Source organism: Amblyomma maculatum, chromosome 10, assembly GCF_055883805.1.
Source record: "Amblyomma maculatum isolate TAMU_Amacu chromosome 10, ASM5588380v1, whole genome shotgun sequence".
Classification (NCBI taxonomy): Eukaryota; Metazoa; Arthropoda; class Arachnida; order Ixodida; family Ixodidae; genus Amblyomma; species Amblyomma maculatum.
The window spans coordinates 101,076,287-101,101,316 of NC_139353.1; the positions used below are offsets into that span (position 1 = coordinate 101,076,287).

Genomic DNA, 25,030 nt, shown 5'->3' on the forward strand with positions numbered 1-25,030 from the left:
AAGCGTGGGAGCACCAACTTAAGCGCGAGCGATGTGGCGCTGCGAGGCAACATAGTATCAGCGAGCAAAGATGCAGCGACCACCGATATTGTAAATGTGGGGCGGCAAGAGAACGAAAACACGAGAGAGCGAAGATGCGGCAAGTTTTATTCCGTCATGTTTTATGACGGCATTGACAAGCCACCTGTCCTCTTGATTTGCAGGTCAGAGCGAACGATGAGTGACATTGGGAGGTGTAGTGCAGAGATGAGGGCTGCAGCCTAAAAGCTGGGTTTTTCAGTGTGCATCTCAGGGAAAGCCGGAGGACATAGTGTGAATGGTGTAATTCAGCCCTACACAGTACAACATCTTTAAAAGCGTGTACACAGCCTTCGACAATTTTTAAAATAAGTTAGGCAATTATACCAAGCTGAGTTTCAATATGGAAGAATACAGGAAACACGATAAATTGCCCTTATGAAAATTTTGTCAAATGCTACCGGTGATTGCAAGGACCCGAATGTGCAAGCCCAACATAAGACGGTTGTGATTATTGACCTCGAGCCGGGTATCCTGAAGAGTGAAGTTGATTGGGCCTTAGCCAGCCTTGCTAAGAACAAAGCTAGCGGAATTGATGGCATTCCAGCTGAGTTGCTTCAAAACCTCAACCATGACGACGCTGTTAACATTCTGCATACATTATGTCAGAAGATTTGGACAACCCTGCAGGGGCCACAGGATTGGAGGAGGTCAGTTTACATCCCCATTCCAAAGAAAGGCAGTGCCAAAGATTATTCCAACTACCGCACGATTGCGCTTATTTTGCATGCTAGCAAGGTGATGTTGAAAATCTTCCCAGGTAGGCTGCAGCAGTATGTGGATTGAGAGATTCCGGACGCGCAAGCTGGGTACCGCAAGGGCAGAGGAACTAGAGACCAAAGTGACAACCTTCGCTGAATCATGGAAAAAGCAAGAGAGTTCCAGAAACCCATCTACTTCTGCTTTATTGATTATGCGAAAGCGTTTGACTGCGTAGATCACAGCAGATTCTGGCAAGCTCTCCAAGATCCAATTAACCTCATCTGTCTCCTCAGGAACCTGTATGAAGGGCAAGAAGCCACAGTCAGAACTGGGCATGGTCTTACTGATTGGTTTCCGATCGAGAAAGGAGTGAGGCAAGGCTGCATACTGTCGCCCCGCCTATTTAACCTATATGCAGAGTGCATCATGAGGAAGGCCGGTCTGGATGAGTTTTCAGCTGGAGTGAAGATTACTGGAAAACGTATCAACAACCTTAGATATGCGGATGATACCACTTTAATGGCAGAAAGTGAAGTGGAACTCAAGAGACTTCTGATGCGCGTACAAGAAGAGAGTGAGAAGCTTGGGCTTAAACTGAGCATTAAAAAGACAAAGATCATGGCGTCTTGCCATATCAAGTCCTGGAGCGTCAATGGACAAGGAGTGGAAGCTGTGGCAGATTTTCTCTTCTTGGGCTCCAAGATCATCTCGGAAGGGGACTGCAGCCATGAAGTTAGGAGACGCCTGCTTCTGGGAAAGAGAGCAATGGTTACCCTTGACCGCCTAGTAAAGAGCAGTGACATTAGTCTGCCAACCAAGATCCGTATAACTCGTGCTAAGGTCTTTCCTGTTGTGATGTATGGATGCGAGAGTTGGACTGTGAAAAAGGCTGACCGCCGAAGAATTGACGCGTTTGAATTGTGGTGCTGGCGAAGACTCTTGAGAGTTCCTTGGACTGCCAGATGATCAAATCAGTCGATATTGTCGACCATAAACCCTGACTGCTCATTGGATTGTCAAATTGTAAAGTTAAAGCTCAGCTACTTTGGTAATCTCATGAGAAGAGAGGAGTCGCTGGAGAAAGATTTGATGTTGAGAAAGGTTGAGGGTCGCCGGAGAAGGGGTAGGCAGCGAACGCGATGGTTAGTAGGCATCTTCGAGGCACTGCAGACGAAGTTATGTGATAGTGAGAGACCGGAAAGCGTGGCGTGACATGGTCCACAAGGTCACAAAGAGTCGGACACGACTGAACGACTGAACTGAACTGAACCGGTGATTGCGCTATGACGTACAGTGCCCAAATTTCATGCATTACTAAAATTAATTACATGTGCATGAATAACAGTTCGTATGCGTGTAAAGCTTCCCAACATCGTAAAAGACTGCTATAAATACATCAAAAATGCGTGCAACGATATCGGGTTATTTGCCAGACCTCTCCGGTGAACTACGTTATAGAACCGCTTGCACCGACACCAGATATGCGTCGCCGCGCGTGTGACATCGTGCACGTTGACCGCCTCAAGCCCAGTTATGACCCACCTGTTGTGTCGACGCCTTGAGTCGGGCAGGATGCCTCCTTTTTCTCCCGGGGATAGTTGTAGTGTCGCACCAACGCTCGGTGACGAGCGTATGTCGCGACACTACGTCGCGAAGACGAGCGTATGTCGAAAGGCGCGTGCTAATAAACAAGACGTCAGACAAAGAAGACAGCGCAAGAGACTGGCCTTCTAGTTAAACGTTCGACGGGAACATCGACCTGCGACTGAACGTAGTCTTACAACGCCAAAACTTTTGTACTTGTTGATCAAGTTATTGCACCAGATTTGTTGTTTAAATGAAGCCTTTTCTTGATGTCAGGTATTTGTTCGACAAATGTCTTGCTGCACCTCCATATTTAACTATGCAAGCTTATCACAGGAGGCAGGAAATAATTCAGCGTGGGATGTGCCATTTTGTACGGCCACACCATCTCAGTGATGAAGCTAGTAACCGTTTCCTTTCCAGTTTCTCCCACTAAAATGTGACGGACGCGCAACTGAACAGTTAGGTTAGACTAGACTTGGTGCCGATGGCAGTCATTTAGTATGTGAACGCATGCCCAACAGGGGAAACCTTGATACAGGGTTAGAATTCCCGTATTTATGAACGCGTATCTGAAAAAAAATTTTTTGAAGCTTCGTTTTATCAACTATTGAATCAGGGTACACGCAATACCGAGACGAAACTAGCAAGACTTGTTCTAAGAGTTGCAGATTATTTGAATTTAAAGTTTACACGCAACGCGCTGTTCTTTTTGTGTTCAATCGCACATATTTTATTCTGACGTAAGCTTTAACGTTGAGTCTTGAGTAGTTATTGGGCTTTGTGCTCATGCTTAAGCTTATAATTACAAATAATGCTGCGCTTCATCAATATATGATCGAATTCTTTCTGAATTTACTACGGTACACTGAATTATGCTATAAAAATATTTCTCTTTTAGATTTTTATTGTACGAAACGAGAAAGGCAGCATGAAATTGAAACTTGACTTTTGAAATGACCTGCGTGACCCCACGAAATAGCTGTAACCTTTGCCGTTTTCCTGACGTCATCTCTGACACCATGTTTTCTTACCATTTTCAAGTCTTCCAAAGACGCCCCATTCGATACGTAGGCAAGAACAGCAACAATTAAAATCTTAAGATGGTGCATGCTTCCGTCGTATCCGAGGGTATTATGGCCGTCGTTTCAGAATATTTCTCGATAGGAAAATTGGGCTGTTACACACACTTATATATAGGACTGATCTTGGGTGACCTGCATATTCTTTGAATTTTATGCACTGTAGAGACTAGTCAGAAACTTCAGCGCATGTGTCATAGCTACTTAAAGGAGCTTGTAATTTTGCAGAAAAGAATGCTGTGCATATGCATTAATAAGCTTAGGCGATAAATCTCATTAATTTGACATATTTAATTTGTATTCACAGTGAAGTTCTAGCAAACCCGGAACACATATATAAAAATGGCGAGAAGTCTGACTACACAGTAGGCTTAATAGAAATACCTGAACAAGACGGAGGTTACCAACGATGAAAAATCTGAACCGGGAAATAGAAACCAACATTGCTTAAGTAAGGAAATATAGAGCAGTTGTTTCTATGGATGTCGCTAAATTTCTTAGTACAAGAGTACATTATAAATTTTAAACCTGCGTCTGCATAAAATTATCTTCAATGGGCCGTACGCCAACGGTGTTAGTTGTGAAGTGCATTCCAAGTGCATGTGAACAAGACTGAATTTTCTAACCAAAATATCTCTCTTTTCGTTTGATACCTGAACTGGCTGTATTTTGTGCTGCCCCATTAGTCAATTTTGAAGATGTATAGTTCCATTTTAAGTAATAGATAAACATCCACACAATATTTTCTCATTATGCTGTAACCGTACAGAGATGGAGGTCGCTACTTGAAGTTGTGGATTGGCCCAACACGGCACGGGTATCCGAGAAGCCGTCGTTATAATCTGCAAAGAGTAATTTCATACTTTAACTTGAAGCGACCGCAAAAAATTGTAACATATACAGGAGGTGGTACTCCCTCACGCAGCTGCTGTCGGCACGAGCCAACTATACACTGTTTGTGGTGCGCAGTAAAGCGCTTTCCCACCACCGATATGTCACGACACGCCTGTCAGGAGGGGTACGGTGGGCACGGGGGGAAGACATCGTGTTTGGATAAGCTATCTGCTTGTTTCTTTGAGTTTACAAAAAAATTGTTTAGTCTACAAGTTATAAGCAGGTCTGTCCGTTCCTGTGCTTAATTCAGGGATCCGTGAATATATGTACCATTATTGTTCTTTTTACTATTGCTGTATTAATCGCACAGCTTGTAAGGCCGCCTGTTAGATCTGTTACATGGTCCCTGCCGCGTGCTGCAGTTAGCAGCTTGTGGCGGTAAAGATGCAGTAATGGGTGCGAGTTATGTCAGGTAGTTTCTTGCACAATATTTGCTGTGTGATCTTGAAATTTATAAAGTATGAGCTTTGAGATGGACCTGTAACAATCCAAGGAAGCGATTACCCACAAAGTCAATTGCAGAACGTGTTCATGCATAAATGACTCTTGACTGTGTTGTCATTCTGATGAAAACGCAACAGGAAACAAATATCCAGTTAATGGAAATATTGAAGCTAGAGGGCTGTGATAAAAATACACATGCTGGCATTGGTGAGTTGGCACTTTTATCAAAAACATCCGTATATGCGGCGGTAAAGACATGGAAGGGTTGTTCCATGGTGGATTGGGTGGGCCGATCGCCTAGAACTCAATGGGCTTTTTCTTAGCGTATATGATGAACGAAGAATTCACACAATATTAAAAATGTTTTAGAAAAGCCCGGATAGCCAAAGGGCCATCATCTCAATCATTTCCCAATAATGAAAATAATATTCTTTGCGACTTAAAATTATATACATAACGCTTCTATTGTTTCCGAATACTGCGTGCAGCCAATTTAAGGCCCTTCAAACTACTGGCACAGTTGTCCACTCTTTGTTCTATTATGGAATTATCGCTCCCCTTCATACCCAACGAAGATCCTAGTTGTGCTATTTTGTCGCCATATTTATATTACAAATCCTTCGCACTTCAAAAAAATAAATGACTGCCCACTCTTCTCTCATATGTCAAAAGTAACACCATGGCATAGCCCATAATAGCCCAGGTGGTACGAACTGTCAACAGCACAATTAGTGCCAATTCAAATCGGTGCAAGTATTCGATCTCGATTTGCCACCGCAGAACCTCTGGCATTGAAAACATTGACGTGGGCGTGGGTGTGTTATGCCTAATTGGTTTCAGATAGGCTGCTTTTGTTAAGCGTGATATATAGGTGATAAATCATAGGAACGCTTTGGCAGTGGTATTTATGAGAGTGAATAATTAAAATACTTAAATCGTATTAGCAAGTGGTAGGAACTAGCCACTAAATATTCTCTGGAAAGCTTTTCTAAATTAAAACCTAACAATTGCGCACTGACGCAAGCTATACTAAATCAGGGGAGTATGCCTTAGCAACCGGTTAATCATATATTCCATTGTTCTCGAAAAGCTACCACGCGATGAATCCACAAAATGGTTAATTTTATATTCTGGTCCCAACGACAGTATTCCTGAAAAAAAAGTCAGTGTTAATTAAGATTTTCAGCTTTTCTGGCGTCAGATGTCTCATAATTAGCCTAAGATGCCTGACTGAAAACAATTATTCCCGATACTGCTAGTGGCATCTGCGTAAAGAAACAAAATTACCAAGCGCTATATTTCGATTCGTCAGTATTGTATCAATTTTCTACGCGTGCAATTTTGACAGGTGCCAGAAGAAAATAATTACCGATAACATCCTGCGCTCACACCAATTATGCGTTAAACTTAACATATGCCACAAGCCTCGGAATGAGTTTCCAGTATTATGTATGTCGCATTACTTGCATATTACATCCTGCCTCGTGCCCATTGTAAAATGTTTTTGATGCAATATATTGAGACCTTGGTAGAATTTTTGTGGATTCACATATATAGTGCATACGCTGTGGCGTGTTTTGGTTGCAAAGCATTGTGTTCGTTTAACAGCCCAAACAGCACGCGAATAAGGAACCTATATTGACAAAACAGTAACAAATACTGACGAGGTGTGGCGCCCATGATTATTTACGCCAATAAATACCGAATGGTCTGCCGCAATGGCTCCAAGGTCTCTCGCGAGTGTTCGTTTGAATATGACTTAGCAGCGGTTTTTCATCCGGATGTATATTCTGGCTACCAACAGGCATTTTCAACGTGGAAAACACTAGTTCTTTCTTTGAAAGTATCGCCAATATTCTACTGCATGCACTAAAAGAACAAGCCTGGTTTTTTAGCTTTATGAGGTTTTTGCTTTACTTTGACTAATTTGTTGTTAACCCTTAATGCACTTTCATGTAAGACTGCTTTATTTTGATTCAAAATGTTTGCACCTGCTTGCAACAAGCTGAATATTATACTTTCTCTGCAGCAGTCAGCATATATGTTTGAAGGAAGCAAACAAAAGAACTCTGGCAAAATTATTTTTCTATTTACGGTGTGTAGAGCACGGCACCAGGATCTACTTTGTTCGGCCACCGTCTAGCTTCAATTGGTCTACGGCAAATATTTGCGGTTGAAACCCTCAACTTCACAAGATACCCTGCTTTTCGCGTGTAGCATATTTAAGAATAAATGTAATTGCATGACTGCAGAATACTACCACAGAGTTTATTATTCCCACTGCCAAGTAGAAAGAGCGAAAGGTGACATTACACATGTAAATATAGCTAATGTGGCCAGGAGAGGAAGCACTGGGCAGTAACCGAAATAGATTGTTTGTTTTAACATATATATATGAAAAGAAACAAGTCTAAATGCCGTGGTGTTGGGGTTTATTCATGACGTCGCAGTGAATGGTAGACGAGAGTTGAGAAATGCCTTAAAATCAGGAACACGAATAGTTCGAGAGGCTCTGCTGTGAATGATGGGCAGCTACTGTTGCGTTCCTGATTCGTAGCAACTGTGAAGTTTCAGCTAACTAGACATCAAATAATTAAAGTCACCGCGTATTAACTACGCTTATACGGAGTGGCTATAATTGGCGGCAAAAACAGAAAGAGAACAAAACATCAAGTGCAGAAAAAACAATATGCTAGAAATTGAAATCTGTACATCTTGATATTATCGCAATTGATAGCTACAGCAATTATGTAAAAACAAAATATATATTTTGCTTTCTAGCTGTGTACTTCCATTTGAAACCGCGAAGGGATTCAACCTTTCAAAGGGAAAGTAAATTTCCACAATGTTTGCCACCACATAGCAAAAAACTGTATATAGCGCTTGCGTCGGCTCAAGCGCGAGGAGAAACTGCATTCTATTTTCGCGTCTTTGAGAACGGTATCGCAGCATTCGCTAGGCGTTTGGATCTAAACCATTCTTCACAGGCATAGAAGTGCAAAAGAGCAAGGGCCCCTAATTTGTTTTATCAATGAACGATAGGTGAGCAAAGAGTTTACGAACCCGTCTCAGGTATTCGCGGCACAACAAAGGGGCTCGAAAGTCTCTGTAGTTAACTCACCATTTTGAGATATATGAAATTCTTACTTTTCGTCTGACATTTTTGACCAAAATTTCAGGCTTGACAATTCACAATAGAAGTTCTTACAAAGAAGAGCGATTCGTGCCCTTCTTTCTTAACCGCCCCACCCCCCCCTCCAAAAAACAAACAAATGAAGCGGCGTGTAGCTCACACCCAAATTCAACACAGCACTGAGCTTTGAAAATGATACTATAAAACATTATGTCTTGCAGGCCAATCTGAAGCACTTATTATCACATCTATCATGCGAATTAACTTCGGCAGACTGCGAAAGGCTATATAATAGCCTGCGAGCTTTCCCTTCGTGTTGATTGTGTGGCTTGGTGAATGCCGATTCGAATGACAAAGAGGTAACAAAAGCGTTTGTTGTCGAAAGAGAGCGTATTCTACCTGAACATGGGCTAGTGAGGTTGACAAAAGGTCGAGTGGGTGCAGGGAGCAGTAGAGCTAGGTTCGAAATGCTAAGTACGTAAATAAACAGAAAATAGCTCCTCGCAAAAGTGGAGTCGTGAAAAGGTTTCCGCAGGAATAACAGCAGAGCAGAAGCGACTAGGAATGGAACATGTCCACGGCCTGTCTCATTTCCTCGTGCTTCTGGCCGCGCTGATATGCGCTGGTATGGTATGCATTTCACACACGTATATGCTTTGCAAAGGGGCAGAGACCCCGTCAATCTGCTATATGCCCGTCCGGCTCAGTATTGTCTAGACACCATTTTTCCTTTCTCCGTCCATGACGAACCGTGCATCGCGGAAACTTTTTGTCGAGCCGAAGAAGCTCGCCGTCTCGCCCGTTTGCGAATTCTCGTTTCGCAAGAGCGTTCAAAAGCTCGGTACGATAGCCGTCATAACCATGTGTCTTACGCCCCTGGAGACTTAGTGTGGCTTTGCGACCTCACCGAAAGCGTGGTTTAGCACAGAAAATGTTGGCGCATTACGCTGGCCCTTACGTTGTTCTTGAATGCGTCAGTGAAGTGAACTACCAAATAGCACGTATGACAGCCAGTGGTCGTCGTTCAGTCAGACCCGAAGTTGCCCATGTCGCCCGGATAAAGCCGCGTCACTCTCGTGGAAACGAATAACTACCTCGCCCGGGGGGCTTCGTCTGCCCAGGGGGGTAATGTAACAGTACAGAAGAAGATGAAGCTTACAACACAAGTGAAGGAGAAAGACGCTGGAAAAAAGACTCTCGTGCCGGATGCGCTGTCGTTGACCACCTGAGATCCCTGCCCTATCGTCTTGTTGTTCAGCGCCCCGACCGTCTTACCCCCGTCGTAACAATATTAAAAAGTAGCAAGCACTACATGTCCAGAAATAGTGAAATTGTTTTCGTAATGCTGGTGTCCCTCATTACAGCCGTCCAAGAAAAACACATGTTGCTAAACGATAGCAATATGTGCCATGTTAGTAGGCTGTGTAAAAAAGTGCTGAATAGTTTGGCGGCCTTTCTAAGGTATCAACGTTAACGGTCGGACAAGGCTCTGTAACAGTTTATCATGGCAGATCTCACTTTATTATGTTTGTTACTTTGCATACCAAAGAAAGTAAAGTTTAATTAACTAAAACGTTATTTGCACTAAGTTATCTGATAAAACGATCTTGTTTTTGCTTCAATACGCTGCTGAGGATAATCGCGTACTTTAAACGTGGCATGCATCCCTACAATTAGCACACTTGACAAAACAATTTGCGCATTACGGTAAATACTTTGGTCAAGCTATGCACTAGAGCGACCAAATTTCCTTAGCACACAATGAAAGAAAAAAATATGCTTAAGGAAAGCTGTTTTGCTTTTGCCCGCCGTAATAAGTGGGGCTATCTAACAGATTGCGAAAAAAATTACCCAAAAAAGCTTTTTTCTGCATTGCAGGAGCACCGTGAGCTGGGTCGATAGGTAAGTGATCGAGTTTTTTATTCTACAACATCTATCAAGGTATAAACTTGAAGCGACATTTTAAAAGTGCATTTTTCTCCCTATTTGTGCTATCCGGGCATTTCGTGCATGGTGCGCTGAACGGCAGAGAATAATAGCGAATACGTTTATGAGGCACTCCTTCACAGAGCTACAGATGATAAAGATTTGAGAAAACAGGACATTCTCAGAGGGCACATCTTTCCCTTTATCAGAGGTGCATAATTTTATCAGAAAGCTGCTAGGTCAAACTTGGTGCTTTATATACCGTCTAGTGCAGACGAGTTTAAATTCGATGCATGGGTGCCGCGATCTTCATTTTATCGCGGCACCCTGTATGAGCTAAACTGGCAAGCTGCGCACCTGTTCTACTCTACGCATATTGGGCTGTGCGTGCGCCTTTTTTGCTGCCTTAGCGGCATTCTACATCGGATACTGCGGCTGTTCGTGGAAGCTGGCCGGAGTCCTGAGGCTTGTTGGTTTTTGTTTTAGCACGCCAATAGAGCATACCCTTTTGTTTCGCATGGTGGAAGCTGCTGCCAACAGCAGTACAGGCCAGGTCGACACCGAAGGCTGCGCTGCGCTTCGGAAGCCGAACGTTCATTACTGATTAGTGTCACAGTTAAATAAGATAATGTCTCAGTTTTCAATAATTGTAACAATACTGAATACGATCAGGTACTGGGTGGAGGAAGAGAAAGAAGAAGGGAATAGAAAGAGTGACAGTTAGCGCATATGTAGTGAAGTGCAGGGTGTCGCAGTTAACTAAAAGGATGTCTCTGTTTTCAAATTTTATAACGTTACTGAAGAGTTATTCGGTGGCAGCAGAGAAGAAAGAAGATAATAGAAAGAAGAGGTGGCGTTAACCGCATATGTAATAAATGGTAGTACGGTGTCCCAGTTCTTGTGCCCTGCATCCACGTACATGGCTAGCATGTTGATAAGCATTCTGTTAACGGCCTCCATCAACCAAGTTGTCTGGGGAAGGTGTGGTGTCGTGTGTCGGGCAGTTACGGCACATAAACACATGATCTGTTCAGCAACGTGATCGGTGAATTGACGGCGCCGATCTGTGATGACAATTTGTGGTGGCTCGAGTTGTAAGATTACTGTGTGCAGCAGGAAAAGCGAAACTTGATGCGCTCTAGTAGATCGAATAGCGGTTGTTTCACAGTAACGCGTGAGGAAGTCCGTGCACACTACATCCAGCGATTTTCATCTTCACACTTCGGAAACGGACCTACGAAGTCAATGCCTACTTAATCGAACGGAGCTGGCGGGGCCTTCACGAGTGTAGCAAGCCACATAGATCTGTGGTGAGACGTTTGTAGCGTTGATGTTGTGTGTAACTTGCAACGTAATGTTCAATGGTCGAGCGCTGCATGGTCCAATAAAATCTTTCTTGAGCCCGGTGTTCGAACCGATCCTAGATGTCTAGAAGTCGGATCATTGTGCATAACACGAAATACGTCAGTACAAAACGTCTTGGGAACCCGGAGTAGGTATTGCTGGCCGACAGGGGAGTAATCCTTTTTGCATACGAGGCCATCACGCACAAAAACGGCTTTTAGCTCCACTGGCTTGGGCGGCGGCATAGAGGGGCTGCTGACCATTCCGCCTTTGCTGTTCGGTTTTTAAAACTTTCGGGTCGGCAAGCGCTGGCTGAAGGGCCGATATAAATTTTTGAAATCACTGCTGTCGGTCGTGACCAGCGACTGGCACAATCTGCGTCGGCTTAACGCCCCTTTTTTGTAAATCACGCCGAAGCCAGATCTCTGTAAACGGAGGGCCCAGCGTGCGAGGCGACCACATGGGTCTCGAGGGTTGTGCAGCCAACAGAGTGAAAGATGGCCTGTTATGATGGTGAACGACCGTCAGTACAAATATGAACAAAAACTCTGCATAGCGAAAACGACAGCGAACCAATTCCCGTTCGGTGACTGCATAATGTTTATCTGGCTTGCTGTGGTTACGACTTGCGTAATTGATAACATGCTCACGTTCATCGTGGCGCTTGATACGGACTGCACCGAGGCCGATCGCGCTAGCGTCCGCGTGAACTTCTGTGAATGCATCAGGATTGAAGTGACGGTGAATAGGTCTCGATAATAAAACAAACTTCAGCTGAAGACATGGCGCGTCGCACTACGGTGTCCAGTCAAAATAGCGTTTTTGTTCAGACGGCACGTCAGAGGGTAGGCAACGTATACTAAGCGTTGTATCTATCTTCTAAAATACTACCACCACCATAGCAAACTGCGGAGATCGTTCACTGTCTGCGGGGGTTTGCCAATTCAACAGCTGCTGTATTCTGGTTGCTCTTCTCACGCTGTGAAAATCCCTGCTCGGCTGAAACCCTCTTCCTCGCTGAAGAAGCTCTGAGTATCACCCTCTTACGGTCTGGTGATTCACACGAAGGCTCTAATATACGGTATGATATCCGTCAGCGGTGTGTCACATACTCTATAAGTGACTTGGCCTGGCTGTGTTCTATAATTTGGCACCGTGCCATACAAACATATCTTGGCCCACTATGACTGGTCTTTTGTGGTACTCAAACAGATCAGTGATTTAACAAATGACAGAGCCCGTCTGACAGCATTGAGTCGTCACTCTTCGAACACTGAACAGTGTCACGTTCTTCATATGAAGCTGTGTATGCCTCGAACGGCTCATGAACACGCCCAGAGGGCTTCGGCTGACTAGGGGGAAATGTAACGCTACTAACAACAATAAGGTATTAGATTAGGCAGAGAAAGAAGAAGAGAAAACAAGGAAGAGCGGTTGTGTCTGTAGCTAGCAGGCCTCCACTCCCATCTGCACTGTACATAAACATCAATTTTCGATTTCATCATAAAAATATTTCACAATTGTATTCATCACTGTAGACACAAGCGCACAGCGAATGAACGGTACTGGAAGCTGCCAAATGCACGATTTACCACTAAAGATGCTTTCGACTCATTTCATGTATTTTATTTTCTCTGGGGAGAGCCTGTTCGAATTTCGCTGTCTTCTTATCACTATAAATGATTTCTGCTTGTTATACAGGGGCTAATTCACTAATCGCTGCTATCGCCAATCAAGCTTGGCGAATATTGGAATCTTTGGCCACCCGGTTCCCGAGTACGGAAGGCAAGCGATCAATTAGGAACTTGCTTTTTTGCGCTAAATCATTTTTCAAGAACAGCACATAAAACACGTTGGGTAAAGAGCACCTTTTCACATTGTTTTTACTGAGCCTGTAATATTACTACTTCAGATGAACCTATGGGCCTAGTTTGAAACCCGTCAAAGATGTCAACGTAGCGCTTCTTGTAGGCTCCTCCTCCTGCGCCTACGCTCGTCGTCATGCTTTTTGACCCTGGCGGTTCTACGATTGGCTGTGCTAGCTGACTTTCCAAATTAACAGCAGGCACTTTGAGCTTTTGAGAGCCTATCTTGTTCCCAGTTTCTTTACTATTATATACCGACTGGCCCACGAAAGAGCAAAAGAGTATATCGGTAAGACATTACACTTGAATTATTCCATCATTATACTCAAATGCCCGACAACCCCTCGTGCGAGCTCGGCATATGTTTTAATTGAGGTCCACCGGCTAGTTAATGTGTCATGGCTATTGAGAAAGACTAGCGCCTGAACAAAATCAAAAACAGAAATAGACAGTTTAGCGCTCATCCTGATCGATTCTTGTTCTAGGCCCTGGTCACTGTAAATACTCACTCATCGGCTGTCGGCATAACTGCATAAACTGCCTTCAATGCGGATCATCCTGCAGCAGTAATTGCGTAGTTCTCTTACAGGTACCGTTCGCTTACGAGTTACTGGCAACGCCTAAGAGGCGCTTTCTAGATTACCAAAGTACGTAAAGTTCCCTTCTACCCAGGCTGCATTCCTTAACTGCCACATATGACAGTACCTTTTGCAATTGTAGGCATTTTGAAGCTCTCAAACGCGGCATAAGAAGTAAGCGAGGCGTGTCTCCGTGACGTCTGTTGATCATGTCAGCACTGGCACGTATGGTACGCAGAAGCCAGAAATAGCACGCTTTGTATTCAGTAAATTAAAGAAACGAAAGTGAGCACTTGCGGTCGGCTTTGTCCTGGCCACTGATAGATCAACTAAGGCATTTTTTAGCCTAAAAATTAAAGTTTTTAATTTTGAGTGGTAGTAATATGGTGGTTATACAGAACCAAATTGGTTCCTCTGAAGAAATTCAGAAGTAACACCTGGTCTGATCGATGCGTTTTGATATTTCTATAAAATGAAGGCGCAAAGAATGAGTCCTATGATTCCCTTCGCAAGCTGCGGCACTGTGTTTAGGTGACTCGTCTAAGCCCCAAAACATTGATTAGATTGCAGCCGCGGTGGTTATGTGTCCGTTGTACGGACACAAAGCTTCCCTATCCCAAAACCGGCAGGGGGCCTCTAGGGGTTCGGCTGCTTCCGATAAATGAATGCAGAACTATCGGAATGAAGTATCAGTTTTAGTGCTGTTGTTTAGAAGAGTCAGTGGCGCAAACTGATTGCCTTTGAACTGCACACATTAATAAAGAAAGCTCTTTTGAAACACTGATCCGCGAACGTGAAGCCTAATTGATACTTAACAGGCACAAGTTCACATTTTTGTGAAGCCTTCTATGTTGGTTATATCTTCATCGCTGGCAGAGACTGTGTTTTCGTTTTTTTAAGCGACTATAATTCTCCGAAGATTATTAACATGGAGAAACTCTATGATTTCAATTGTATTCTTGAAAATTGAGACGGCTTTGATTTACACCACCTCCAGCGGGAAGGTTGTCTTAGCTGAACACCGATAAGTTTTAGGTAATTCGCCAGGTAATTTATAGAGCATTATTTCGAAAGTGAGAACCCTATATGGTTAGAGTAGAGCTACTATATAATTAAAGGTGGTGATAAATAGAAAGATAGTTAGTCCGTATCTTGAACGAGCGAAATCTGGTCACCCTGAAGAGGCGCGAGGCGTAGGCCAGAGGGGTCAACAATCTTTGGGAGCCCTGTCAGGTTTCGAAGTTATTTTGTGTTTTTAATAAATAGGATTCGTTTCTCTTCCTGCCCCTCTAAAGTAGCCGGGACAAACACGAGGTGTTGGAAAGGATGACCAATGCAATAAAAAGAACGCTACTGGAAGCCTAGACGTGCTCGGACGTAAAAATACCAAATGTGAGAATGACGGACATGGAGCGCTAAAGCAGCTGACGACTCTGCAAACTCTGTCGCAAGAATAATCATGAGAAATAAATCGCGAGTGTGCTTAATAGTGATGCGAACCCTAATCTCCGGCTGCTTCATACAGCCAGTTAGCGCATCACGCCGCATTATCTAGTTTCACGATTGGTATCTTGAATAGCCGCTTCCGTCACTATCCAGTTTCATGCACTCGAAAGCGCATTGACATTGCATCGCGAAGTAGTCGATATGAAAACACAGGCGACATAAATGTGGCACAGTGAGAAACGTAGTGTTCTTGGCCGGCGTGAGTTTTTATCACCACACTGGAGGTGATAGTAAACAAAGAAAAAACATCGTGCAAGAAATCGCCGCTCTTTGGCCAATGGACCGCCAGGCACCTTGGTAAAGCGCTTGAAAAGACTGAGGCGCAGTCGTTGCAAGAGCTCCGCCATGATGGTGTAGTGATTAGAGCGCTCGACTACTGCGCCCAGGAATGCGGGATTGAATGTCGGCCGTGGTGGGCCTTTTCAATGAAGGTGAAAAGACGCTCCGGTGCTGTGCGATGTCAGTGCCCTTTAAAAAACCCCAGGTGGCCCACATTTCAGGCACCCTCCACTACATGTCTGGTAGCCTGAGTCGCTTTTGGAGGTTAAACTTCAAAAACGAAACTAGTCTTTAAAAGACGGCATTAATTTTTTTTAAATGAGCTTTATCCAACCCGACGGCAAATGCCAGGGCAGCTGAGCACGCTCACTTAGGATGTTGTTCTAAACTGTTACAAGCATTTCTGAAAAGCATTAAAATAGTATGTGCAGCTCGTGCCGTCATGGAAATCCGGTGGGCATGCAAGGATTCATCACTGGGCTATTATGGAGTCCATGACCGGGTAAAACGTACTGGCCAAAGAGGGGGGATCGCTGTGTATCAAGACCAAGAACAATGCATCCTCGCCATTCTGGGGCTCAGGTCAACACAAAGATATGACATTACACGCGCACGAAAGATATGAGGCATTAGTGCGTTCTGTATCTCTCATGAATGTTTAGTATGCTGGATCTTTTCTTCTTGATACGAGGGCATTGGTCAAAGGCTGCCGTGTCCGAAAATCGATACCAGACTGTGCCCGGTAAATTTGACGTCGCTTAAGAAGAGTCATTAGCGTTCTGAGCACAATGATCTGCACGAATGGAGACCTAATATTTGTGCGACGAGCCCCTGCTAAGAGGAGAAAGGAACGATTTGCGATGGACAATTGAGTTCTAAGCTTGGAGCGAGCGATATGGGGATATTTGCGTGATGCAGAAAATGATTTGTGCTCTGCTGCGTATGCACGCACATGCTGCTTCTAGCGGCAGGTTTCTGGTGTAGCGCGTAGCTGTCCCGTCATTGATAAGCGGAGAATCAAGAGGCAAACTGCAAAGCAACATGACTGGCCATCGTCTCTACAACGTGAACCTGAGTTGTCGCGTTGCGTGGATCGCGATGGTCTTGCGACGCGGTTATGAAGTCCCCTGAAGCGCTCTAGGAGTGTAAGGAGATCACAGACGGCAATAACAGCGCTTGTGGCAAGGAGTCCAGGTGTAGATTGAAGTCTACTATTACTCACTTACGCGATTCCATACGTGCGTGTCATCGACGGCAAAGCTTCTTATGACACCAAGGAAGCAAGTGGCGGCAGAATAATCCGAGGCAGCTGAGGCTGGGCTTTCCTTGTCGTAGACGAGACGGAAGGCGATTTGAAAGTGACAGGCCGTAAAAGGAAATGGTAGATGCCTTATGCAATTATAACGTTTTGGGCCGGCATCAAGCGAAGTAAGACTCTAGAAAAGGCCATTTGAGAGGCACGTCTTGGCAAAGGGGTTCCAGCCGCAGGCTGTTATAATTTTTGACATCGATTTATTAAAATGTTGATTTACTGGTTGTAGATTTAGCACAACCAAGTGTTGCTGGTAGTCACAGTACGGCAACAAGCGAGCACTATTGCTGCTATAGCCGCCGTTTAGTTGCATAGTTATTAGCGGGAGAAAGGCTGCACAATAAATAGCTGTTTTCAGTGCTATGGTGTTATTAAATTTTTTTTCTCATAGCACTGGCTCCGCCACGTGACATCTGGTGGAAAAAATCTATCCCGTCAACGCGGTCAATACCAGAAGTATATAGCCGCAAAACAGATATCGCACCTGGTTTATAAGTAACCCTGTCCGCGGCTATAGCCGCCACCAAGTTGTTTATTTCTTTGCGGGGTGCAACTCCGCCAATAGTTAAATTTTCTCAGTTATAAATCTCTATGTGATGAAATCCGGTAATGAAGAGCGAAACCTAATTATTGTCTGGGAAACGTTAATATTTCGGATTATACCTTATGTTCGGCATCTATACTGGCAAACCTGTGCTTTATTGTCGATAGTGAAATAAGGTTTCTTTAATTAAAATGTTTACCGTTTCGAAGCGACTTGGGTCATGAGTGACGCCGAAAGGCAGGGCTCCGGAACTTTTGACCGCATGAGGTTCTTTGATATCGCACAGCACACGAGTGCCTTGTCGATGGTAAAATAAGTGTCATTGAGAATTAGGAGCGCGCTCAAGCTTCGGTTTAAGAGTAAACACGACTGCACATTTACCACTGCTTCTTCATTCTCATAACCTTTTATCTTTAAAAGACTTCCACAGAGTTTGACATAGTGGTAAATATATTAGTTGATATGGTTTTAGGGGAAAGGAATGCGCAGTATCTGCCTCGCTTCTCAGTAGAAACCGATATTTAACGGAGCGTTGGAGCAACATTTGGAGTTGCGTAAGCTACATTTAGGAGTACAGCTGAAGCTAAATATGTAATTCTGCAAAAACATGGAGAGTTAACCTAATTGGTACATGTTTAAGGAATAACAGCCCGGACAACAGATGTTTTCCTCCTTGTCCTTCGTCTCCGCGCTCTCATTCCATAAACATGTAATTCTGCTAATCACCATTTTAATGTAGCTTCAACTTAATTGGCATATAATTGCTAAATGTGAAATAAAGCCAAAAGCTGCTGCTTCCCAGTTTTTAAAAGAAGCAAAGTGCATATTTTTAACACAATACTTTCAATTTATGGTTACGGCGCTGGAGAATGCGTTTCGACAGAACGTGCTGTATAGTCTCCCGCGCAAGTATAGGGACTATAATTTCATCCTGGAGTAACGTATGCGAAATCCCGGATTATAAAATTTATATCTTGTGCCTCGGAGGCTTGGCAACTAATTTTAAAATTTTTACAGCCATTTTAGCTCTATACAGTTGCTTCATAACGAAATATTGGTTTGTTTTCGAGGGATGGCGAACATAGTAGGAATCAGGAAACATTCCAAGTAAATCTCGAATTAATTCCCGAGATGTAGCATCCCCTTTTTGCAGAAAGAAAATGCATCGATGAGCATATATATCCATCTAAAACAGCACACATAAAACACGATACACAGAGAAGAGCAGGACTGACAAAAGCGCATTTGTCGGTCCCGCTCTTTTCTGTGTTGCGTGTTTTATGTGCGCTGTTTTAGATAGATCGCTACCAACTAGCCCGAATTTTGACATTACTGAACAGCACATATATATATATATATATATATATATATATATATATATATATATATATATATATATATATATATATATATATATATATATATATATATATATATGTATATATATATATATCGGTAGCGCCTGAGAAAGGAATGTTTATTGTTTGCAGGAATGAGAATCTTGTGGTTGTGCTTAAATACATAAAAAACAAACAACCATCAAAGCAGGTTATAATAAATAATAACAGTGGTAAGTTCTATATTTTTGTGTCGTTGCTCTCACAGCATGCATGTGTGACGTCATGAGTCAGATGATAGCAGCTGTAAAAGCAGCTGCACTTTATTTTGGTTGTCCTTCTTCATGTTGCAGACAGTGTCTGAATAAACCCTTCTTTATGTCTGGCTATCTTGTCATGTGTGCTACTTGGTGAAGATGCAACAGTGGCGACGAGGATGGGATACACCCTACAATTGAAGTAGCACAACTTGATAGCACAATCACATGGGCGCCGGAGAGCAGCATGACTACGCTCGGCCAATTCGACCAGTTCGACCAGTTTGCCGGCCTATTCGCACATTTATTGCAAAGTAAAATATTTTCTCCGCATATTAAGGAGAAAGAAGTGTAAGAATGATTTTTATAATATTGTTTTTCTTTACCGAGGAGCTATGTTCCAAGACATGCAGTGAAGGCGTCAAATCAAAAGAAATGGTGGGTAGGGAGGTATTCAGTAATTCCATATATTTGCTTTTATGTAAAGGTATATACGAAATGCTTGCATTAACTTAGTTTGTACCACCTGACCCCCTGACAGATTCAGGTGTACTCTGAAATAAATAGCAACTGAAAAATTTGCAACATCTTATGAAGCGAAGAGAAAAGTTTAATTGCAATTACACCAATAAAGCTCAGACACAGGGCGCAAATGTACTTTTAAAAGGACGTAGATTTATAGAAAACATTTTTCTTTGAAAATAGGACGTGCGATTGTTAAAAAAACTTGAAGCAACGCTTAGGCTAGCGTAAAAAAATTCTGCAGCTGATTTAAAATCCGTACAACATACCGAAATATAATTGGATTTCAATTATGTTGAGCCACACAGTTCAAATTAGGTTACCAATGGGCCCTATGTAGAAATATGCAAGTCAGCCTTGCGGTATAACGAAGAGCCATTTACATCGGGGCGCAGTCCGTCGTTGGGTCAGAAATTGGGTTCAGAAATTACTTCCATACAAAGCCTAGCTTCGTGCACTAACCTGGCGAGCTCCATTTTTTCGCATTTCAAAAGCAGACGAGGGAGGAGGGTTTATGAATGATACCTCAGAATAGAAGGCATTCTCAATCCCTTAAGCGCTACAGATTAGAGAAGTCACAGGGCACCGGAAATTGACAATACCATTATTGTACCAGGATAGGTCTTCCGCGTCCCCGTTTGTTCTTAATAAAATAGAATACTACATCCTTAACTGGCCACTAAAGTAAAGTAAAGCGAAAGGCGTGTAATAAACACACACTTGCCAATCTGCTAGTGAAATAAAAAACAATAATAATAAGGCCAACGATCAGAGTGGAGCACCTGCTCACCTGAAACCAGCAATTATTGCTGGTTTGGCGCCATATTAAACATTGTCTTCTAGCGATAATGGATGATGTTTACATTTGTTTCCACGAAGTACCTCTGAGAGCATTAGGTATCTGATTTGCGTACACAGCCCGTTGAAACCAATCCCAGCGTCCGCAACAAAGGCAGCGTGGTTCTTCTGGAAAATGTCTTTTTAGCGGGGAACACTAAACATGTCATATACCTATTAGCTAAACATAAACGCTTGGTCCACGTCAAGGTCATCCGGAGCATCACAATCAACATTAGTTCTCTCCATGCATAGAGACCTGTATCAAAGTACTATTAAGTCAACCGTCAAGAGTTCCCTGCTAGGCACAATAAAAATAACAATGGCAGGCTGCATGGATAACCTTGTACACTGCACAACGTCAGTTCATGCATTCTATGCGTTTCTTTTTAACCATTGTAGAAGAAATGTTTTTTTGGAATCGTGCTTTTCCACTGTAGTTCGCCATTTTCTAGTTTAATATAAGAGAGCTGAAGCTTTAGCATGAAATACATCATTACTCTGGGAGCATCTAGCTTACGTACGGCTACAGAAAAAAGACTGCATTACTGGTGCAGAGATCGGTCTTTCCGTTGGTGACGAAGGCATGATTGTACGATATCTACTTAGTTTTTTTTTGTGTTGTTGGAATTTTTCTAAATGAATAATGCAACGTGCCTGCATGCCGTTATCAGTATTTATTTCAAGCTAAAAAAACAAGACAAACGTAATACCGCACATCAGATCCATATGCGCATAGAGCAAATCGGGGTGTCGCTTCTCGTTATGAGATGCAGCTGATATGCCACTGGTAAATTTCATCAGAGAGACATTCCGTGTGATCCGCGCTAATCACACCAGCATGCTCTCTTTTTCAGTTCAGTTCAGTTCAGTCGTTCAGTCGTGTCCGAGTTTTCGTGACCCTATGGACCATGTCACGCCACGCTTTCCGGTCTCTCACTATATTACTAACATCACATAACTTCATCTGCAGTGCCTCGAGGATGCCATCTAACCATCGCGTTCGCTGCCTACCCCTTCTCCGGCGACCCTCAACCTTTCCCAACATCAAATCTTTCTCCAGCGACTCCTCTCTTCTCATCAGATGACCAAAGTAGCTGAGCTTTAACTTTAGAATTTGGTCCTCCAATGAGTAGTCAGGGTTTATGGTCGACAATTTCGACTGATTTGATCTCGCAGTCCAAGGAATTCTCAAGAGTCTTCGCCAGCACCACAATTCAAACGCGTCAGTTCTTCGGAGGTCAGCCTTTTTCACAGTCCAACTCTCGCATCCATACATCACAACTGGAAAGACCATAGCACGAGTTATACGGACCTTGGTTGGCAGACTAATGTCTCTGCTCTTTAAGGCGGTCAAGGCTAATTATTGCTCTCTTTCCCAAAAGCGAGCGTATCCTAATTTCATGGCTGCAGTCTCCTTCCTAGGTAATCTTGGAGCCAAAGAAGAGAAAATCTGTCACAGCTTCCACTTCTTGTCCCTTGACGCTCCAGGACTTCATAGGGCAAGACGTCATGATCTTTGTCTTTTTAATGTTCAGGTTAAGCCGAAACTTCTCATTCTCTTCTTGTACGCGCATCAGAAGCCTCTGGAGTTCCACTTCACATTCTGCCATTAAAGTGGTATCATCCGCATACATAAGGTTGTTGATACGTTTTCCAGCAATCTGCACTCCAGCTGAAGACTCGTCCAGACCGGCCTTCCTCATGATGCACTCTGCATATAGGTTAAATAGGCAGGGCGACAGTATGCAGCCTTGCCCCACTCCTTTCTCAATCGGAAACCAACCAGTAAGACCATGCCCAGTTCTAACTGTGGCCTCTTGCCCTTCATACAGGTTCTTGAGGAGACAGATGAGGTGAATTGGAACTCCCATCTCTTGGAGAGCTTGCCACAATCTGCTGTGATCTACGCAGTCGAACGCTTTCGCATAATCAATAAAGCAGAAGTAGAATGGTTTCTGGAACTTTCTTGCTTTTTCCATGATCCATCGAAGGTTGGCAATTTGGTCTCTAGTTCCTCTGCCCTTGCGAAACCCAGCTTGCACGTCCGGAAGCTCCCGATCCACATACTGCTGCAGCCTACCTTGGAGGATTTTCAACATCACCTTGCTTGCATGCGAAATAAGCGCGAACCTGCGGTAGTTGGAACAATCTTTGGCACTGACTTTCTTTAGAATGGGGATGTAAACTGACCTCCTCCAATCCTGTGGCCACTGCAGGGTTGTCCAAATCTTCTGACTTAATGTATGCAGAATGTTAACAGCGTCATGGTTGAGGTTTTGAAGCAACTCAGCTGGAATGTTTACATAAATAAAAGCTCGGAGGTAATGATGTCTTCTAGCTGATTGGTTTTCATAATTTTTCGATTGTTTCCATTGATGCTTGTCTTAACCTTTATTAATGTCTCTTTCCCATTGTAATCTTTTCGTCTGTTTTAAACTATTCTCATTGTGTTATTGTTTCTGTGTGCACTCCAGCGCTATTCTTGTAACTTGCGTCACCAAATGTCGGTTGCTTTGGTTTGTCGGCATCGGAAAATATAAAATCAGTAGGTAAAATTGTTCGGCGTGGCTAATCTACACAATATGCACATTTTAACAATAAATAATCACTAATACAATAAATAATCACTAGTAAATAATAGCTGTAATGCCCTAGTGGCGCTGCGGGTATTGTATGATTAAAGAAAAAGCTGTTTCGCAGGTAGGCAATGCGGACAGGGGACAGAAAAAAAAAGTAATTACGGTTGTCAACCCTCTATAGAAGTAATAAAGTATTAAGCCTCTTACATTACTGCTTTGTACACTTGGAGACGGTCATATTTCTAGACAGCTCCAGTTTGTAAAACCTTTCTAGAGCGCGTGTGTTACCAAAGATTAAGCTCTAATATTCTCTCGTGTTCATGCGTAAGTGTCACGATGGCTGCCTAAATGGCTTCAGCTGTAACAAGGTGTTTCATGACACTTCGTGTGCCATTGGCATACTAGGCAGGACCTTTCGCTTCTGGATGCCGAAGTAGAAGAACCGTTCGGATAAAAAGCTAACCGCATCAAGGATGCTTTTCATGGACTGTCTTTGTCTTGCGTGCGCATTCACTTAAATATAATGGTAAAGATCGGGATCTATGTTTCGCAAACCGCACATACCCTGAGGCCACAATCAAATGGAATAGCCTAGTGATGCGATTGCCTCTAGTTTTCTAAAATAACAATGCCCGATAGATAATGTTGCTTGAATGTTCACGAGCCGCTATCCCATAAGGCGGACGAGAAATATTTCTCCAATTTATGTACGCCTCGTTGCATAACCTACACAAACGAGCAAGTTCAATGTGCTGCTTATTGTTTACCTAAATGCTATAAAGAATAATTTGGAACCCCGAGCATCGTAGAAGAGGGTCTCATTCTTAAAAGCCACATCTTAACCAACGGAGCAGTCTTGTCCACAAGTGCATGCCAAATTACATCACCTATTGGCAGTCTAAAGGAAACATGTTGACCAACGCTAACTCGAAGTCTCATTAAGCTGATTAAATAACCAGGTAATGCTGATCAATATATGGTAAGTTATACTGTAAGTTGGCACCGCAATCGTAAGGAACGAAAAATATTTGACAAGCATACATAAACCTATATCAGATGTTGGCAGTCATACACGATCGTATATGAAATGTTGGAAACCGAGTGATCTGATGGATGATGTTGCCGAGCTCACACAATCATATGCGGAATTTTAGCGAGCCCTACGTATAACAGCACAATGTTTACCACTGGTTTCCAGACATAGGACCAACGTCCGCAAGCAGTCGCAGAACTGGTCCGTTGTAACGAGCTTATGGAATGACATGACCAATATCAGAAACATACTGGCAGCAATGTGCCGCCCTTGTGCCGTGTTTTGCCAGCACATTTTCAATATCAGGCCGGTTAATTCTGCTATAGAAGAACTGCAGATTGGGCTAGTTGGTGTTGCTTAAACACCATATTGAAGCAACTGCGCTACCGGGGGCGGTTGAACAGCAGGACTTGATAAATCCTATGACACTTAACACATACATAACATTTTTATGTCCCATAAAATGTGAGGAAACGTTTGTTGGGTTTGTGTTATTTAATGTTACGAAGCGACTCAAGCTATAAGAGACGCCGTAGTGGCGAAGAGAACTATAGAAATTTCGATCCGCTCGAGTTTTTCAGCATGCACTGCAATCGCACATAATACGGGCGCTTTGCTTTTCGCCTCCATCGGGAAGCGGCCGGTGCGGCCGGAATACGATCTCGCGTCCACTGGCACAGTAGTCGAGTGCACTAACTACTACACCACCGTGGAGCTTGGAGCAAGGAAACAGGAAAAGAGTATGCATTAGTGCATATTGCTTCGCAGCTTACACATTCATGATAATGAAAGAATTCACTGCCTCAATTACTCTAGAAACGGTGCTTTTGTGTTGTCGTTTTTTGTTGTCGCAGCTTCGGGTGCATGGTGCTATAATCCAAGGAATGATAAAACAGCATTCGCTTTTATGGCGTGAGCAGTCCTGCGACAATGAGCAGCCGTTTCGAATTCATATTACCTCTTCACTTCTAGATATTATTATACCATTTAGAATTCTAACACTTGTAAATGAAATAGCCTACACCTAGTACTCTTCCCGTGCAACAAACTTCTCTTATGGGTGTGAATATGAACGCACACATATCACTACATTTAAGTAGGCGATCGCTCTGTTAAAAGTTCCATAGAAAACCTTATGACGCTGGACTTTTACTTGGATTGTCTAGTGGTTGCTAAAAAGGAAATGGTGCA

At 43.3% G+C, this 25,030-nt stretch overlaps 2 long non-coding RNA genes across 2 annotated transcripts in view; both read right to left on the reverse strand.

Moving 5' to 3' along the window:
• Window positions 1-3,546, reverse strand: part of LOC146177143 (uncharacterized) — a 38,013-nt gene extending 34,467 nt beyond the window's left edge. Inside the window, exon 1 of the long non-coding RNA XR_014701262.1 lies at window positions 3,399-3,546. This is a non-coding gene — a long non-coding RNA (uncharacterized LOC146177143). The remainder of the gene's footprint in view (window positions 1-3,398) is intronic.
• A 438-nt stretch (window positions 3,547-3,984) lies between these two features.
• Window positions 3,985-25,030, reverse strand: part of LOC146177144 (uncharacterized) — a 72,618-nt gene continuing 51,572 nt past the window's right edge. Inside the window, exon 4 of the long non-coding RNA XR_014701612.1 lies at window positions 3,985-4,288. This is a non-coding gene — a long non-coding RNA (uncharacterized LOC146177144). The remainder of the gene's footprint in view (window positions 4,289-25,030) is intronic.